This window comes from Apium graveolens, chromosome 1 (assembly GCF_009905375.1).
Source record: "Apium graveolens cultivar Ventura chromosome 1, ASM990537v1, whole genome shotgun sequence".
In the NCBI taxonomy this organism is placed as follows: Eukaryota; Viridiplantae; Streptophyta; class Magnoliopsida; order Apiales; family Apiaceae; genus Apium; species Apium graveolens.
In genome coordinates this window covers 108,101,457-108,122,639 of record NC_133647.1, presented here as the reverse complement: position 1 = coordinate 108,122,639, position 21,183 = coordinate 108,101,457, and the positions used below count along the sequence as shown (strand labels likewise).

Sequence of the window (21,183 nt, the reverse complement as noted above, 5' to 3'; positions counted from 1 at the left end):
TAACAGCCCAAAAATTACCAGAAAAATACCGTAATTATCTATATTTTATTCTGGTCATAATAAAATTAACATACTTATAGTGTATCACATATAAGCATTCACATATTCACACCAATCATCAGATAATTCACCAAAAATCACATAATAATCATATAAAATTATTTATTACTAAAAATAATTACACGCAATATCCCGGATGTTACATCCTTCCCCCCTTAAAAGGATTATGTCCTCAGAATCACTCTAAGGATCAGATAGTGATACCTTCAAGTATCTCACCCTCATTTTCTCGGGTTGATCTCTCAACCTTACAACTTTCATAAACTTTTACTCGCAGCATCAATCATTACTTAACAACCTCTCGCTAACCTCATATTCTATCTGTTGCCTATATAACTCAACTCAAGTCTCCATTTTTTATATAATGGAGCTAAATTACTCCTCCTGAGTATACACATTTCAATACCTTATAAATCTGCTAAACGTGTGACGGTGAAGCCAACTTACTTACACTTATCCTGACTATTTTACTGTCTCAAAAGGACCAGCATAATGCTTACTACTTATCTTTTCTTCGTAATTCTAGTAATTCGTGATCATGAACATTTGTAATAGCTACTGGTTATTGAACCCCATTCCCACATGTTTCTCTATTCATTTAACTTAGTTCATAATCGCTTCCAATCGCATTCCAGGCTCCTTAATCGACTTTTAATTTTTTGTCCATCAGCGAATGATATACTGAAATCATGGCGTATTCGATTTCTAACGTTCTCGAAATTACTCAAGATTTAAGAATTAATGAGAAAATCTCGAGTGAATATGACTGACGCACAAACTTATCACCATAATTTATTTTCCTTGAAGCACCATCGAGTAAATTTATCAAGCGAAGATCTCTTACCACTAACCTGGAGGCATCATCGGCATATTTTAACCCATATTATCATTTATTTTGGTTCTAAGGAGTTCTCATACGAAACTGACTGCAATGCTTTCCTTGACGTATAATCACATATAACGTTTATTCATTCTTTATGTCATACTATCAGGGAGTCTTCTTTGACATTTATGTCTCGTATCATGCCTTCGGAGTAGCTTGAATCTCCTGAGTTATCATCGTTCAACCAAATTCCTATCTTTTTAGTTCCGCCTTACTTAATATCCGTTCATCTAAGAGTAGTATATACCATTATAGTTCGACATAATTCATCGTATTCTGAATACTCCTGTCAAATTTCAAATCATACAATATTGATCATCTATAATTAGTTTCTGAATCTGATGATGTACCATCATTTCTTCAAGCAGCAACTAACCCATTTATTGGCTAAACTGTTTATTAATAAATGAGAATGATCAGGTTTAAATAACCTATCAATAATAATGCAATTAACGCTTTCCTCACCCTTGGTTCCCAGGTGGCATCACCATGACGTTTCTTGGCGAAATATATCCATCTAATCTTTGATGTCCCGCCTTAACTCCTTGATATGTGTAACATTTGCTAATCTATCCCACCATTTCTTTCTTCATATCTGGCCACCAATAATTTTCCTCTAAATCTCTATACATATTGGAACTTCATGGATGGACCGAATATCTTGAGTTGTGAGCTTCTTGTAAAATTCCATCCTTCAATTCTGTCACTGGTGGAATCCCAAATTCTGAAATAAAATCTGGGAATGCATTGATCATCTTTTTGAGTATATATATATATATATTTCTTCTAACGGTTAATATCTTAATCTATTATTTCCCCTTGACATTTATTTACCTTCTCTAGCAATTCTGGCTTAAAGGTCATACTATACATCTTTGCATTGTTAAGTTTGCAAACTCTGGCTTCCAGTTTTAACTTTTGAAATTCCTTGTATTATTCTTCTGACACTGTCAACACGTTCGGTCTTTTCTTTCTTCTTAATGCATCTGTTACTACGTTTACTTTTCCTGGTATCTTATAAAGTTTCTTTATCACCCTTTTGATTCCACTTCCTTTTCTATCTCCGTGCTTCATTCTCATAGCTTATTCAAAACCGAACTCTTGACATTAATACTCATTTTGTTGTCATATCTAATTAGATATTAATACGAACTTTGATGTTCACAACCTCCCATTCTGAAGTAAACATCAATCATCTGTATTAATACCATTTTTGATATTTATCAACAACCTAAGTATCAACATCAATCGGAAACTAAATTAAAACTGTATCTCACACTTTATCCAAAACCAAAATACTTGAAAAATCATTTATTGTATGATTATCACAACAATTTAAAGATAAGACGTCCTTTAATAAAACTTCGTTGTAGATGATAAAATCTCCTTAACTGTCTAATGAAATCCATATTGGTGTATTTATTAATCTCTGCTTTATTCTATCTCCCTTCTTCCTTTCTTCTCGTTGCTTTATCTTAAATCTTTAGTTCTTGAAAACATTCTTCTCACTTGTCCATACAAATAAATTTTTATTTCTTTTGTCCATATTCATCCAAGTAAAAACTCACACATTTGCAGCAATTTCTGAATTCTATTAGCGTCCTTACTTTTCCCCAATTCCTCATTGTTTTGATTTCGGGTTTGAAAGTCACATCAAAATTTGACTTAATCTAATTGGAATCGGTCTCCGTGTAACTGGCCATTAATTGGTAAAATTAGCCAATTAACTCACTTAATTGATCAATTGCACCAAGTGATGACTAGCTAAATGAAATCAAGGACCAATTATATATAGTCGGATTAGATGTAACAACCTCTTTCGAAAAACCGAGATCACAATTATTTGGAGTATCCACAAGAATATCAATAACACACGAAAGTATACTTTCCATCTTTAAAAGTAGGGTAATTTCTGAAAATTTGGGCAGTATCTCCTTTATTTTATTGACTATCAGCCGGATTCAAGCTGACACCAACAATCAATCAAACAACCAACAATCAACTCACAAATATACCAATCCACCACCATATTTTACACTCACCATTTCACCACCTCATGCAATATTAGTCAGTACAACCCATGCCTCTAGTTCACCTTAAGATTATAGCGGACAAATCTTAGTATATCATACCTTTTTCTCATATCTTCTGATTATCACATAATATCATTACCGAGTATAATTATAATTGATTCTAGCATCTTTCTAGTTTGTGTTTCAATTCAAGCTTTCTAAGTATCAGTTTATCCATCCTTGAAAACATACACCTATTCTTATCAGTGAACTTGTTCAACTTCTGATAACTAGCACGTGGTTTTAACCGGCACTGCTATAATCTTGCGAAGGAATTCATTTGGTTTTAAAACATCACATCTTTAAAAATTGTTGCAGTCAAACCACCATACCTTCACCTCCCCTTATGTCCTTCTATACCGAACCTTCTTTACTGACCCAGTCATAAGTATTAAATTTACCATGACCCACTTACTTGAGTGGGGAAAGCCCAATTATACCTTGACGAATGCACTCAAAGTTTATTTGCAACTATCATTTTTTCGATCTTGAATCTTCATGACAGATATCTCTCACATGGTTGAGGTATGCTTCATATTCACAATGTATTAATCGATTATCTGGTTATCATTAAGAATTTCTTCATTCGCTTCTGCTGTCTAATCACTTATTTGCCTTATCCGATATACGCAGCTTCACTTTTCTATTTCTCTAGTTAATTTACCTCGTACGGTTTGCTAATTACTTCAATTCACGCCAAAAAAATCATACTTGAAACGTATCATGTATACAGATTTCCGCCTCGGATTTGATGTCCTCGTAACAACCATATTATTGGCATAATGGTTCTTCTCTGCACGCATATGTCTACCATTTATTGGCTTGCATTTATCCATACTCGTCATATAACTCCATCTGCTACACGGGTTTATTTTAATTCCTTTTTAAAACGTTCAAATGATAGACCTTACACAAGAAGGGAATTTGTGTATATGATTTTGATTAGAAATCTTTTGTAAGGAAGAAGAGTACAAGGAAATAATCGGTAGGATCCATGAATCAACAAATCATGATTGAAGAAAAAAAAATGAATAATGATTTAGATATGAATGAGACAACCATATTTGTACTCAAGATGGCCAGACTTTCATACTATATGGCATACAACACATGATTAGGTGGCGTCCCACCAGACTCTTTGTCATTTTGACAAAGCGTCACACCATAACACTGTTTGTCTCAATCAGAAAATAAGACTAAACGAAGTTCATACTTTATTCAAGATTCATAAGAACGAATGGTATTATAGAAAAGAATGATAACATTGGTCGCAATTCACATTTCATCTATTTACAGCTTCAATGTTGATTCGATCAATATATTCCAATTCGAGTCATATATTAACTTTTAGAAAGTTCTCTCAAATGCTTTCTTAAATCGATCATTAGAATAAATTTCCATGTACTGGGTCTTGTATCTTTAGCACCGCGCTTCCATGTTTATAATTCGACTCCATTTGCAGTCTTATAAAATTTACAATCATTACTTCAAATTTCGCTTATGCTTCTGATCGTTCAACTTATCGCCTCTCTTGCTAATAACGTTCCTTCTTTAGAAAGTCTAGAGATTTCCTTAATCTTATTTGCTCGTACTCAGCTTCTCGTGAATCAACATATTCCTCGTACTCTAATCGTCTCAGAAATTGGATGAACAGTTTCTCCGTAATAGCGAGTCCACTTGACCTTCTAAACGAACCATACTAATTTCTAGAACAAGCATTCGTCTGGATAATCTGAATCTTATAACAAACAAGAAACTCAAGTAGTAGTTTGACAACCAAGTTTTCAAAACTTGTTTTGTTCCAAGGAATTTTAGAAAATTTTTGTGAAGAAAATCTCGTTTGAAAAATGTTTAAAATTTTGAAAATCATGCACCTGGTCGTCATTACTATATGAGTTGGTTGTTGTCCTTCTTAACAGTTACATGGAATTTGTTTAGTAAAACAATCAGATAAGAACCCATTCATTTCCATATATCTTCTACCCATTATTAGGTCCGTTTGCCTTCACTGGTCAACAAAACTCCAGTTATCGTTGCATATTACCTTGTTCAATGCTTCTTTTCAAATCTTCCATACGGGTAACATTTCCATCATCATCTCTTACGATTACTAAGTATAACAAATATCTCCAGTAATCATCAGATCTATTTTATAACACAAGGTCGATTTATATCACATTACTTCTATACACATCATGTTTGGTCGCATCATCATCTATTTCCAAAAAAAATCTTGATTTCAAATCTTTTAAAACTCCATTAGAATCCATCTAGCTCACTTCACAAGATAATCATAGATAACATACTTGCTAGTAGCTCCATATAACCTGGTAGCAGCTATTTTCCAGAACACACGCATCCACACTCTAGGTTCTTTCTCATATTTCTTAATACCTCGTGTACTCACCATATGTTATAGCTTTCGGATCCATCCTTCTAGGTGCTATTACTCCATAAGACGAGTTTTAAACGGATGTAATGGAACAGAGTGTAGAGTACACAGAAAGGATGTGCGCACAATTGAATATACGGTAGAACCAGAATCAGCGTGTGGGGGATTCCCGAATATATAGCCTCGCATTATAGGATGAGATAATAGTTCGAAAAGGTGCAACCGTCACAGCTGGACGTGATATGGCTAACACCGATGGAAGAGCAGGACGCAAATCAGATGAGGGTCCTCCACCTAAGTGCTCCGAATGATCGAACGCTCCCGGGATAAAAGAATCTGCCATAGCCTCCATCTGAAAATCGCGTCGCTAGATAAGGATGTCAAATCTCATCACGAATCTCACTAAAACCTATTGTTTGGTCGCACTCAACCTCTCGACATTCTATCTTTCTATTTCTTAATCCAAATCCTAACCCTCTATGCATTCCCGACAATCTAGGTTTGTTTCAGTGACTTATAACCTGTAGTTCTGATACCAACCTGTAACGCCCTCCAAACCCGGGTCAGAAGTTTGGGGCTCACAACACACACACAATATATAAACCTGTATATAAAATATTATATGCATTGACCCGTCTTTACACCACCACGGATCGGAACAGGTTAAAGTATGAAAACAAGCCACAACCTTATCTTTTATTACATCGTACCAAATCCCAACTAATTCAACTTACATCTGATAATGATATCATTCGTACAATCTTGCAAAACTCATCTACAATATAAAGCTCCTGCTAGCTTGTTCCAACTTAACCTCGAATCCTAGCTCGCACACTGGACTGGAAATCTTTGTTACCTACAATTTTCCTTTTCAACTGTTGAAAACATAAAAAGGTTTGCAAGAGTGAGCTAACCAGCTCAGCACGTCATAATAGCAATAAATGAGGTTAAACAATAACCAATTGAAATGATTCAGAAGAATCAAGTTTCTAAATAAGCAATGATTTGAATTGGATATTCACTTTTCATTTTAAAAACCAAGGTTAGGCTGCTGATCAGTCATGCACTAACCCCGAGCAAGGCTCCCAGCTTTGCTCTATATACTGGATCCAAGGCACGCATTGGCCTATTATGACCACGAATCTGGTCTGACCACGAATTTGATCCATACTTATAAAACCATCCAATACTAAAATAATACAATATGAAAACCAATGTAAATCCATAAGCTGAATCATAAATAACATTTATCTTGAAGCATAGGGTGATTCATAACACCATGAAGGCATAACAGGGAATTCAAAAAGATTGGCTTTCAATCAAGGAAAGAATCAGAAAGTAGAAGACCAAGGATTCAAGGGTTCCAAGAATTGGTCTTCTGTTAAACAAGAAATAAGGGATGGTATGTTAAGAAATTCAATATCAGAATCAGTATGTGGTAGATATGTATTTGTGGAGTAGTATTGTATGTGTATGGCTCGTATCTGGGAATTCAATAATCAATGGTTTATGAAGAATAAGGCTTATGGCTCAAGATCGATAAGAATCATGGTTCAAGGTTAAATAGTTTAAAGCGCTTGCAATATAAAGCAGGAGTTATTTTGAATAATAGCGACATGTTATGAAACAGTTCGGAAATATTTGCAATATATCTTGAAGAAGGTTCAGAAGTACTTGCCTTATCACCGACGATTTCCACTTTACTTGTACTCATCTAATAGTTTTACTCATCAACCACTTTCCTTCTCTTTCTATGCCTTGCTTCTATTTATCAATCACTTGCCTTCTCTTTCGACATTTCGATTCTATTTATGGATCACTGGTTTCCTTTTCTATGCCTTGCTGACTCTGCTAGGCATCACAAATATCTATCAATTATTCATACTCATATTATTTTAATCATCACATAGACGTCATAAGCTTTTATCTACCATTCGTTTCATCTAAATCCGATTTACGGATTGAAAGTTATGACTAAAACAGTCAAACCACAATCACATAGGCATATAACGCATCAATCAGTGAGCACGTAGCACATAACACGTTATTCAATCAAAATAATTTTTCAAAGAAGATTCGGGGTTAAATTGATCTTCCAGGTATTTAATACAAATTTTTAAACATTTTTCGGAATTAAAATGGGACTCCGAATCATTTTACAATTAAATAAAAGGGTTCGAATACCCTAATCTGACTTTAAAATAATTTTATAATAATTATCGAGCCTTTTAAATAAATTAAAATAATATTTTAAAGCTCGAAATTATTTTTGGAATTTTTTTAAATTAAAAATAAATAATTAAATCTAATTATTAAATCAATTAAAATTAATTAATTAATAATTAAATTAATTAATCAATTAATAATTAATTAATTGATTAATTAAAATAATTAAAAACTAACTAAAATTAATTAATAAAATAATTTCGATTTATTTTTGAATAAATAAATAATTAAAACAATTTTCTGGATTTAAAATAATCAAATAACCATTTTTCTGATTTTTAAAATAATAAAAATATCATTTTCTAAATAATTTAAAATAGAAATCCGTTTTTTTTAATTTCCAAAACTATGGTACTAGTTTTGCAAGCCAGGGGAAACTTCAGGGGCCAAATAGCAATTTGACACACCTGTTGTCTTCCCCGTTCACCGGAAACCATGGTCGCAGGCTGGAAGCTTTCCCGGCGACTGGTTTTTAACCCAGAATGACTCCAGCTGCTCAGAAAATGTTGCCCAACTTCCCAGAATCATATCTGCAGTTACCAATCATTTATACGATCAGTAAAACGGCCGGAAAATTCATCAAAATTTTCCGCCGCCGTCTGGAAAAATTTTCGACGAAGCCCTTCCGGCTATCGTCCGATCACTATCCATATATCAATCAAATCGTCTTTCAACGATCTACACGATAGTGACATCAATTTTAAACAATAATCTTCAACCCAGAAATACCCAATTTTAATTTAGAACATTCAAAGTATTACAACCCTAATTTACAAATTCGAGAATCAAACCATCATTTGGACATGTTATTGAACTCGGTTTTTGACATATAATATACCAAATTGACCAGAAAAAATATTATCTACATGATGGTATCATCAAATCATATCAACAACATTAAGAATAAATTTTTATAATTTAATTCATAAATAATTCGAAATAAAATAATTAAATCAGATATATACCTTGATTCCTGCATAAAAACGGATGATTGATTATGAAAGTACTTTTCGAGAACTTCGTTTTGATATGTTGCAAGCCCGAATCGGAGTTTGATAACGCCTTCGTTCGTACGTTTGATTCTCAAGAACGCAATATCAATTCGACATTTTCTCTATATTTTACGGGGTTTTACTGACTGATCATGATTATACGAATAAAATGAAATGATAAAAGGGCTATATATATTTTTGGAATATTGGTTCGTTTTGGATCATTAAATTAGTTGCTTATCCGCTAAGTAACTGCAAAAACAATCCGATTTGATACCCGTATTGGATAATTATCCAAACCAGGCTTCTTATAAAACATTTTATACGAAAATAATATAATATTATCCCGTCTTTTGAGAATACGGGTTTTGTTGATATATCGAAATAATTATCGTATCGAAAATCTTGCGTCGGGCCGCGCACGGGTCAAACCATAATGCGGATTGAAAAAGTCAAAACACGGAAAATGTCCGGAATTACCAGATTAGGTTAGGAAGGAGTTTTCGGAAGAGTTTCGGGTTGTAAAAACATAAAAACGGCTGAAGTCGGACGATTCCCGGCTTTATAAAATAATTTTGTAATCATTCAGAAAATAATTAATAAATTCATAAATCAATATAAAAACATATAATAGCCCAAAAATTACCATAAAAATACCGTAATTATCTATATTTTCTAAGCATTCACATATTCACACCAATCATCAGATAATTCACCAAAAATCACATAATAATCATATAAAAACTATTTATTACTAAAAATAATTACACGCGATATCCTGGATGTTACAATATTCGTAGGGGCATTATAATCGTTACCCGGTAATTAGATCCTTAGACAAATAAAAAGATAGACCATTGTATAAGATTTAATTTGTATATCTTTGTAGGAGCAAGAACATTATTGTTCTTAGATTGTAGCCGGTAAATTTATTTACCCGGAGTGTAGCAACACCCCTAGAATTTATATATGAATATATACTTCTCTGAATATCTTGTATTCCTCGTTTTAATGTTTCAAACACTATTCACCTCAAGAACACAGAACAACTAACCGAACACTAAATTATTTATGTGCAAAAGATTCGAAAGAATTTTTTAATTTAGTGAGTATCATATTCAACCCCCCCCCCCTCTACAATACTTCGGGACCAAACAATTGGTATTAGAGCGGACTAATTGATACACAAATCAGGATCCTTAAATGAATTTATTTTATTAATTTTTCATTTATATAAATTTATTTTGTAAATTTTATTTAGTAAATTTATTTTATAAATTTAATTTAAATAAGTTTATTATATGAATTTAATTTAAATAAATTTATGTTATAAATTTAACTAAATAATTTATTTCCTAAATTTTAGTAAATAAAAGTTTTTGATTTAAATTATTTTCTCGGATTAATTAGTTGCCAAAATGATTCTTTTGTTTACTTGAATTTGGCACTTCAGGTTCGTGGTTTCCAGTTAACAAATCAAGAGAAGAAAACAAAGCAAAATGGCAGCAAATTAATTCACTTTGCTTTGTTTTTTACAAGATGCCATTTTCATGTATCTGCACTTCACGGGCAGGAACAGCCTGAAAGACTCGTATGAGCAACTTGTACTCTAAGTAGGTAAATTGCGACACTTAATAGAAGCTCAGGTCGCAACTAAATTCGCAACCTACAAAAGTTTCCAAGGCAAACTCTTATCCTTTGCTTGTCGCCAGTAAAACTTCAAATGGAGTCGCAAGTAAGGAGCTTGGAAATTAACTAAGTACTAGAGTGCCTCCTGGTCGCAAATTAGATTACTTTGAGTCAAAAATTTTATTTTTAATTTATTTATTTTTTCCCGAAAATTTAAAAACCTTAAATTTAAATTTTTCTTAAATATTAATTTACATTTTATTTAATTTTTAAGAAAATTCAAAATTGTTGAAAATTAATTTTTTTCGTAAATATTTATTTTCTAAAAAAATTAAAAAATTTAGAAATTTAAATTTTTCTTAAATATTAAATTAAGGGTTCACAAAGGATTGGTAGACTGGAGATTCCTCCTGGCTTTAAAGATGATTTTAATCTTCCGAAGAAAATCTTATTCCAATGAAGCTGATTTCAAGACCTAAAGAAGAAAATTGTGGAATTTCCTCAAAGGCTTACTCCATAGGATACCACTGGATTTTCAGATGCAGGAAAAGGAAGAAATTTCTACGGGAATCAATAGATCAGAAAGGCAGGAATTAAGGAGGTCAGAGAGAATAATGGGGACATACAGACATCTCAGTTACATGCATTAAAGTTGGAACCTCGGGATAGAATATAAGAGTTACTGATAGTTGAATCAAAGGAAGCTCAGGTAGAAGTACTTGAGGGACCGAATGTTAGGGTAGTGTTTCACATGTCAGGGAATTTTGGTCACATCAGATTCACAAAGAGTACATAAGTTATATCCAATGATCAAGCCTATCTATTATGAAGCGGAGACTTTTACAGATTCAGTTCAAGAGGTGATTACAAGATTGAGATTGGGACATAAACAAGATTTGATAGCTACGAGTATGACAAGAAATATATGTCAAGTAACTATTAGGGATTTTGCTACAACAGAACAAGAACCTTGACAAACAAGGATGAGTAGGGACTCAGTTGACGAGTTGAGACAAAGGTGGAATGTTTTCTTAGAGAAGCAGCCAGTCAAAACTTATAGTGCATCTGGAAAAAGTTGGGATGGATCAGATGACGAGAAGGAAGATCATGAATATCTTGCTTTCATAGAAATCTCTGAAGATGATCTAACTCACATATCTCAGGTTTCAATTTCTTGAACCACTGTAATATTTTGCTCTTAATATTTAATGCATGTTAAGATCTTAGTGTTTAAATGTTTAGCACTCGTACAAGCATGATAGAATCACACATAAAAAATGTTGAACTAGTTCACTAGATTATCTGGTAACTAGGATTGATTTTTAACTTGTGCATGTTACTTTAGATGATCTTAAATATGTGTTTGAATATTTGTTGAACATGAATTATTGCTTTAGTGAGATATATGTTTTTCAGCACTTAAGACCTTTGTTTATGCTTATCTCATGTATCCTATTACAATGTGATTTATTCATTTGATTTAAATTGTTTGTTAAGATGTAATAGTTTATAATTGGATTGAGATAGCTAGATGAGATACAATAACTAGATTGGACTAGATAGAATTAGTGATTTATTTTTTAATTTTGTTTGTTCCATATCATGCCTATATTGCTTAATTCTTATATGTTATGTTTATGAATGAATGCCATGTATTCTCAATGCAATGCTTGCTTATTTCTATGCCATGAATGCATCTCCTAGTATTTGCATCAATTGTAGAAAAAGCATGTTTAGGATTATAATAGGGCAAAGACTGCTAGTCCTCCTTATGTAAGGCTGGAATCATTTTTCCCTAGCCTAAAGACAAATTTGGTCAGTCAACGATAAGAATAGCATGTTAAGGTTGCAGCTGTTGTTATTTCTGTTTATAGTAAAATCTCTAACCAACTTGACCCAAACTGATAAGGTGGGTACCAAGAACTCCTATTCCATTTGTGAGTGCAGGACATAACAGGTCAATTGATTCATATGTATTCTTGGTAATTCATACTTAAGGCATATGATCAAAGAAAGAACCTCATAATCAAATGTGATTGACAAAAGCATTTCGTCAATAATCTTTGGAGATGACAACAAAGGTTTTCATTACGAGAAAAAGCTATGCAAAAAAATGAATGTCATCATGGACTCAACAATTGGTATCACTGGTAACAACTAATCATTGGTGTCATTGATAACAATTGAAACATCTTTCTTGCTGAAGAATCAAGGCACAAATCCTCTTATCAGACAGTTATGCATCAAAGGACAAAATGTCAATTCAATGAAGCATTAGTGTTTTATCCCAAGCAGGAAGGTTGAGAAGCTTGCTCTTGTTAGAGTAAGGAAAGGATATGCTCGTGGTTAGACTGGTATCTCTGGAAAGGTGAAGTCAATAGTATCTACTATAAAGCTTCATCTGACAAAAGTTTAGTTATGGCATTAGAAGCTTGTTAGGATTATGTTGTGAACTTGATGATAAATTATATAGAACACCTTTGTAGATTTAACTCAGTGAATTTTGTAGCACTCGACGGATGATCAAATATAGTCCCGACGGATGATGATTTGATATCCATCGAGTGAGTAGATTATGTAATAATAAGTATTATAGCACATTTCTACAAACAACTTTGTGTAGATTCTGTAGTAGCATATGAGTCATGTTGACTACTAGTAGATATGCAGAATAGGTTGATTAATTGTAAAAATGAGATATCTTGTAATTCTGTATAAATGAAATGGAGTCAAGTGTCAAATAGCTACCCGACAGATGATCAACAAAGCTACCTGACGGATGATCAACAAGCCACCCGACGGATAATAAGCATGTACCCGACGGATACTGTCATATGCGTTGGGTGTTTGCAAAAGGAATGTGGCAGCCTGTTTAGCAGGAAATTGAGAACAAAGAAGCATTACTATTTCCATGCAAGTTATGAAGATTTTTAAAGATGCTGGAATAGAGTAATGAAGTAGCATGGAGTTAGACTTGATAGGTTTTGTTTTATTATCCAGTCTTATTACCATGTAAACTTGGTGATATATAAACCAAGTGTAGCTAGTAGAACAAACAACTAAGCAAACATATTTAGAAGAGAAATAGAAAAAGTTGTACTTGTCAAGAATTTCTCTGTAGTTTGTTTGTTCAACTTATAAAGCAGCTGTAAGCCAATTTGAGCTTCACAGAGTTTTCAAATCGATATATATATATATGGTGGATACATTCAAATCCATCAGAAAGTTTTAAAGACTTGTGTTTTTATTACTTTGTGTTTAATTTACTTAATTCTTTATTCCGCACTTTGCAAATCAAAACACTTATATATATATTGAGTTAAAACATTTTTATAAATCTCAAAAAGAGGCCAGAATTACATTCAACCCCCCTTCTGTAATTCTTGTTGTATTGTTAGGGAATAACAATTGGTATCAGAGCAAGCTCTTAAAGTACAAAGATTGGATCACAACAAACAGCAAGATGAACAAGAAGGATGTTGGAGTTAAAATTCCTTCTCTGGACAAAGACAATTATCACCACTGGAAGGTGAAATTGCATCTACATCTTCTTTCTCAAGATGAGGCTTATGTAGATTGCATAGAGAGAGGACCTCATGTACCAATGAGAGATGCAACTGGCAATGAACCATCTGTTCCCAAGCCTAGGCATGAATGGTTAGATCCTGATATTGAGCAAGTCAGGAAGGACAAGAAGGCCATGAATATATTGTTCAATGGAGTTGATGGTGACATGTTTGATAACATCATTAACTGTAAAATAGCCAAGGAGGTTTGGGACACTATACATATTATTTGTGATGGTACTGAGCAAATAAGGGAGAACAAGATGCAGCTGCTAATTCAGCAATATGAGCACTTCCATTGTGAAGATAGTGAGTCTCTCACTGATATTTTTAGTAGATTTCAAAAACTACTAAATGCTCTAAAGTTGCATGGAAGAGTCTATCAGACAAAAGACTCTAACCTTAAGTTCCTTAGATCTCTTCCAAAGGAGTGGAAACCAATGACAGTCTCATTGAGAAATTCTCAAGATTACAAGAAGTTTACCTTGGAGAGACTGTATGGCATCCTGATGACTTATGAGCTTGAAATAGAGCAAGATGAGAAGATGGAGAAAGGAAGGAAGAAAGGAGGTTCCATAGCACTGGTTGCTAAGTTAGAGAAAGAGAAAGAGATGAAGGTGGAAGCTGTTGAGTCTACTTCAAAGGTCTGTGAGAACAAGGGCAAAGGGTTGGTAGCTGAAAATGAAGATCATTTGAGCCAAGATGACATGGTGTTAGTCGCTAAACACGTGCTAATAATACACACAAATATACGAGTTCGCAAGTAGTATAAGATATAAATTTGATTCGTTCCCACAGAGACTGGTTTAGGTTAAGTTCAATTTATGCACCTATGCAACAATGTATGGTTATCGCTCAATGCTAAGATAAATAACAAATTGGGTTTGGGTTAAACTAAGAGATTATACTAAATAACATTAACTAAGAGAATTGAGGTTGAATTACTATATATGACAAACATGGGATCCTAACTTCATTAAATACTTCATTCAATAGCCTTTTTGTTCTTAACCTTAGCATGTAATGGTGATGACACTAATCAGATAACAAGAAACTAGTAAACACCAACTTTCGTTATACAAATACCCTACTACCAAGCATCCATAAAAGAGATAGAAGTTGAATAGACACCAATTATGCTTAGTCCTTATATGTCTATAAGAATTGAAAACATAACGGTTTAATGCACACGTTATCTATCGTGATTGCATAGGGCAAGTAAGATGGTTAAAATTACATACGAATGATGCATAACAAATACATGAACCTATGCAAGCATGGCAAGTTCTAAACCTCTATATTCACTGTCGCTTCAATAGAGATTAACATGCTATCTTATATGTTAGCTACGCACATAAGACGAATAAGCACAAATAATACTAGGTTATCATACAATCACCACACACTAAGGTATTGAAATAAAATAACTAAAGGAATCCATAATTAAATCCGCTAGAACCCCATGATAATAATTAGTTCATAACCGAACTCATCATCACCATGGGTTCCAATGAAAGCATGATAATAAATAATATAAGAGTGCTAGGGTTCAAGAACAAATCGAAAACGAGCATCCAAGTATCAACTATATTAAAGAAAACAAAAATATTCTTCTATGTAGCCTTCTCGTGCTCTCTAGGTCTTCTTATTGCTCTCCCAGGCCTCCTTCTTGTTAAAAACGTATTTTTATTGATATATATAGGCTTCTGGTCGTTCTGGGCTTCCAGACTCTCAAAATCAGACTGGAATCAGGATTCTGTGAAAATGACCTGGCGCGGCCGCGTGCTATCCCAGCACGGGCGCGCTCTGTTTCTGACCTTCTGGCGCGGCCGCCCCGCATTCCAGCGTGTTGGATTTTAAACGCAGCGGGGGCATGGCAAAACACTTTTACACATACAAAATCCAAATAAAAGCATACAGATCATGAATAAAAATTCGAGGGATCGAATCTAACCTTTTAAAATAATTCGGAGACAACGATCAGAGATCCTTAGCAGTTGCTCCTCAAGTGTGAAGCATTCCACCGGTATCCACCAAGAAAACGATGTTAAGGAGGAGGAAGGAGGTGGAGAGAATTGGGTTTTCCAAACTTTTTGGGTTTTCGGGTTGGTTGGAATAAAATTAGGGTCTATAATAGTGTATTTATAGGCAAAATTCTCAGCATAAATTTTCCCATAAATATTATTACAAACCGAAAGCTTTTAAATATGATTAATTAATTAATCACATTTATTCTACATCGTGAGGAATACTTCTCAGCATATCGCGACTATCCGGATAATATGAATTCACTGCTTAGAATACCAAGAACCTATTCAGTGAATAGTTACCGTACAATAAACTCCTTCTACCCTACAATGTCCCGATTAAATACAAGGCATGGATCTCGTGTCAAGCCTATCTAATTCAATCACTTGCTTACCATTTACTATGCGTAGTTCTATGCAAATTAGAAACTCCTTTCTAATTTCATTCACTCTGGCCAGAGATTCCTGAACTAGCATAAGTGGATCAGCCTTGAACATTCGCTTCCTTCACTGGAAGGGGTAGATCCTTTATTGATCATACACTATCTTCGTGTACAAATTCCTATACCCAGAAGAGCCCTAATAATTGTCACTGGAGACTAAGAACTAAACCAAAGCATAGTTCAGTGTACAGAAGATGATTATGATGACCTCAAGTCTAAGGATACTTCTACAACTATCACTAGGTGCACAACTGCTGACACGTGAGTGAACTTCATCAGTTGTTCAGCTGGGTGGGTCATGTTCAGTGAACTTATTCTATAATAAGCACCTACATACTAGCTATAGTGTCACCACACAAATGTCTATGAGAACAGACATCCTTCATAATGAAGCAAGCATAGTATGTACCGATCTTTGCGGATTATTAATTACCAGTTAGTAATCCTATGACCAGGAACTATTTAAGTTTAGAGTTATCATCTTTTTAGGTCTCACTATTATGATCTCATCATAATCCATAAAAAGCTTTACTCTAAACTATGGTATATCTTATTTAAACACTTAAATAGATAGAGCCCGTAATAAAAACAAAACAAGTCTTTTATTAATATCAATGAAATCAAAACATATTACATAAAAGTTATTCCTAAATCCTCATACATGATTGGACTTAGGACATATTCCTTTCACAGCGTGGGCGCGTCGTGCTACTGTTTTTTCAGTGCGGCCGCCCCGCTTCCTAGCGCGGCGCGCCGTGCTTCTGGATTTTTGCTCCAATTTCTTCTTTTGCTTGTAAGTTGAGTTCCGCTTATCAGAATTCGACGATCCAATAGTCCATGCGAAGCTCTCGAGATCCTCTATAATTTAGGAATGGAATTGACTTCAGATTCTTGACTCTTTTCATCATATATTCAATAAAAGCTCCATTCATCCTCCAACTAATGCCTGAGATGTAAAAATACAAAAACACATCAAAAAAACCAATAACTTGAGTCCAAAACACCAACTTAAGCCTATAATGAAGCGTTCCAAGTAGATATAAAATCCACTTATCACACCCCCAAACTTGAATCGATGTTTGTCCTCAAGCATAAACAGACTCAAATCTAAAAAAAAACCTAATACATGAATGCAACTACATCAATGTAACTACATGATAATGCAATCGATCCCCTCAGCATAACCATAACCAAATGAATAAGCTAATGTCTCTAAGAATACAATGACTCAAAACAGAGCTCGAATAAATCCCACAAACCAACTCGCAAACCAGAAATGTGTGTGTGTGGGATGCTTAACAGATATACTCTTGATACTAGATCAATAACCATAACTTATCTATTATCAAAACAATCACAAGTTTATAAATACAATAGACATTAAACACATAATGACTCACAACACCTCCTTTATACTAGAGTTAAACAAGGATTCATGCTATTATTGAACACATAACAAAGATGCTTACTTGACCGTTCAATGAATGAGGTCCCAAAAGACTTATACAATAATACCCATATAGCGAGCGTTAGGTTAGCGGATCCCAGACTATAAAAGCCTTAGGTCACTAGGCACAAAGTCCCCTAGAACTTAATAACTCGAGTATTAAAGAGCTCACTCTTGATTAATTATGCATAAACACGTACTTTTTCTTTTCTTTTTTCTTTTTTCTTTCTCTTTTTTTTCTTTTTTTCTTTTTTTTCAACAATTTCTGAATGAGTGCATTTCGGTCCATCTCATTCAACCCTAGACTACTCATAAAATATGAGTCGGCTACTTGCCATTTGACGCCTAGCCTTACAACAACTAGCAATGAAATCCAAGTTTTTCTCCAGATAAAAAAATCAGTGCTTTTACGTCATTACGAGAATATCACAAATTCTAAATATAACCAAGTGATTAAATCTCAACAACAAACAAGTATGATCATGATCTAGATCAAAAGCAACCCAATAAGACTTTGTGAATTTTTTTGTTTCCGGCATGCAAATCAATTCATTAGGACTTAAACATCCCTCTATTCGTCATCACCATACTCAAATCAACATCAACTTATCAAATAGCATAGTTCATCTTAAGGAATCATGATAAATATGCATGCAAATGTAACTATATGAAATCACATAAAAAAACAAACAAATATGTCCTATATGAATAATCATGCAACACTACGAATGAAATACAACTATATGCAACATGAATCTATATGAACTATATGGACACACACAAAATAATCCTTACATTATCACCCTCAAACTTAAAATTTTCAATGTCCTCATTGAAGGCAATAATAAGGATTTCAGGCATACCTAGTAGTCAGGAGGATCACCCTCGGGTGGAGGATCAGGTGGCCAATCAACCTCAACACCAGTGGCTAGAAAAGCAGTGCCCAAAGCCTGTGTCACATCTGTATCAAAATGACGGTGAATGTCGTGCATGGCCTCCATACACCTAGTCAATCGCCTGTACTTCCCATCACCAATACCAGTCCTATCAACTTCTTGTTGCGCATAAGAAGAACCCTCTGTAGGCACTAAAGGATCCGTTCGGCTATCCTCTACATCATCAAAAATATATCCCAAGCCCTTGTCACGAGGTGCACCTAAGAATGCATAACTCAAGTGATCTGGTAGTGGGTTGAGCTCAAGTGTGGGAGCTTCTTCAATAGACGGTTGAAAATGCTCCTGAGAAATTTTCAGCTCTGCTAACCCAAGAGAATCGAATGGCATATCCAACTTCCTCTTCCACGGAGGTGCAATCAAAACCTGTAGTTACTCTGCTCCTTCCTTGTCATCAATAATTGATTCCCCCATTAAGGATCTCTCTAAGGTATCTGACTTTGGCAATTGCTCAGGCTCTGAATTCATGACAGAGTCGACCCACTCTACTTTAAAGAACTCCTCTTTAGCTGTGGGTAACTTTATTGCCTTGAACACATTAAAAGTGACCTTTTGATCGTGAACCTTCATCGTAAGCTCTCATTTTTACACATCGATCATAGTTCAACCTGTAGCCAAGAATGGTCTTCCCAAGATGATGGAAATCTTCTTATCGTCCTTGAAATTAAGAATTACGAAATCAGTATGGAAGATGAGTTTATCCACCTTGACCAAGACATCATCCACTATACCTCGTGGATAAGCAATGGAACGATCAGCTAGTTATAATGACATGTATGTTGGTTTCGGATCAGGCAAACCAAGCTTCTTAAAGATAGACAAGGGCATCAGATTGATGTTAGCTCCCAAATCGCACAAACATTTGTCGAATGACAAGTTTCCGATGGTGCAAGGAATAGTGAAGCTTCCAGGATCTTTAAGCTTCGGAGGCAACTTCTGTTGCAGCAAAGCACTGCATTCCTCTGTTAGAGCAACAATCTCTAAGTCAGTGAGCTTCACTTTTCGAGAGAGAATATCTTTCATAAACCTCGCATAACTAGGCATCTGTTCAAGAGCTTCAGCGAAAGGTATATTGATATGAAGCTTCTTGAACACCTCCAGAAACTTCTCAAACTACTTATCCAGCTTTTTCTTCTGCAGCCTCTTAGGAAAAGGAGGTGGATGATAAATCTGTTTCTCCCCTATATTACCCTCAGGAGGATTGTGTTCCACAGTAGTCTTCCTTGGTTCCACCTTTGCTTCCTTCTGCACTTCTTCTTCAGCCACAATCTCATTTTCTGGAATTGGCAAGGGTGCAGACACACCTACATTCTGGACAGAATTTTTAGACTCTTCATCTTGCTAAATTTGGGGACTTGCGACCCTTCCAGAACTCAAGGTGATGGCGTTCACCTGTTCTTCAACTTCCCTCTCGCTTGAATTTGCTTTTGTATCACTAGGAAGCGTTCCTGGTGGTCGATTCAATAAGGCGTTAGCAATTTTCCCTATTTGGTTCTCCAGATTCTGGATAGAAATAACCTGGCTTTGGCATATAAGAGCCTGGTTTTTGCACATAAGCCGCAACTCCTCCAATTCAGATTTTTCAGTTGAAGATAGACCTGCACCTCCATGAGTTTGTTGTTGAAGTTGGAGTTGTTGTCTTGGTGCAAATTGTTGCTGAAAACCAGGAAGATTGAATTGCTAGTTTCCAAACTGCTGGAACGGCTGTTGTATCACATTCTAATTGTTGCGACATCTGAAGTTACGATGATTCCAGTTGTCAGGATGATAAGTGTTTGGAACTGGTTGTTGCAATCTCTGAAAGTTGCTCACAAACTGAGCTGATTCACTAGATATAGCACATTGCTTCATCACATGCGAACCTGCACATAGCTCACAAACACTGGTTATCTGATTAATACCATAGTTAGCCAGATAATCGATCTTCATAGACAACTCCTTTAGTTGAGCAATGATAGCCATAGCTGTATCCACTTGAAGAACTCTTGCTACCTTTCCATGTGGCAATCTCTGTGTTGGATACTGATATTCATTAGCAGCCATCAGTTCAATTAGATCATAAGCTTCATCATAGCTCTTAGCCCATAAGGTTCCACCTGATGCTGCATCGAGCATGGGTCTGGACTGTGCTCCCAAACCATTATAAAAATAATTGATGATCATCCAATCAGGCATGCCATGACGAGGACACTTCCTAAGCATCTCCTTATAGCGCTCCCAAGCTTCACATAGAGTTTCTCCCGATTGCTGCGCAAATTGAGTAATACCATTCCTGATTGCAGCTGTCTTCGCCATAGGGAAGAATTTAGTGGGAAACTTTTGAGCAAGATCTTCCCAAGTAGTAATCGAACCAGCTGGTAGAGAGTGTAACCAGCTCTTAGCCTTGTCCCTCAGAGAGAATAGGAATAGTCTCAGCTTTACAGCATCTTCAGAAACACCGTTGAACTTGAAGGTGTCGGAGATCTCAATGAAATCCCTAATGTGCATATTGGG

The 21,183-nt window shown here is 34.8% G+C and overlaps 1 non-coding gene across 1 annotated transcript; it reads left to right on the top strand.

Annotated features, from left to right (window-relative positions):
• The first annotated feature begins 20,863 nt into the window (after positions 1-20,863).
• LOC141679838 (small nucleolar RNA R71) lies at positions 20,864-20,970 on the top strand. Its single transcript, XR_012558193.1, has one exon. It is a non-coding gene; the product is annotated as a small nucleolar RNA R71 (small nucleolar RNA).
• Positions 20,971-21,183: the final 213 nt, after the last annotated feature.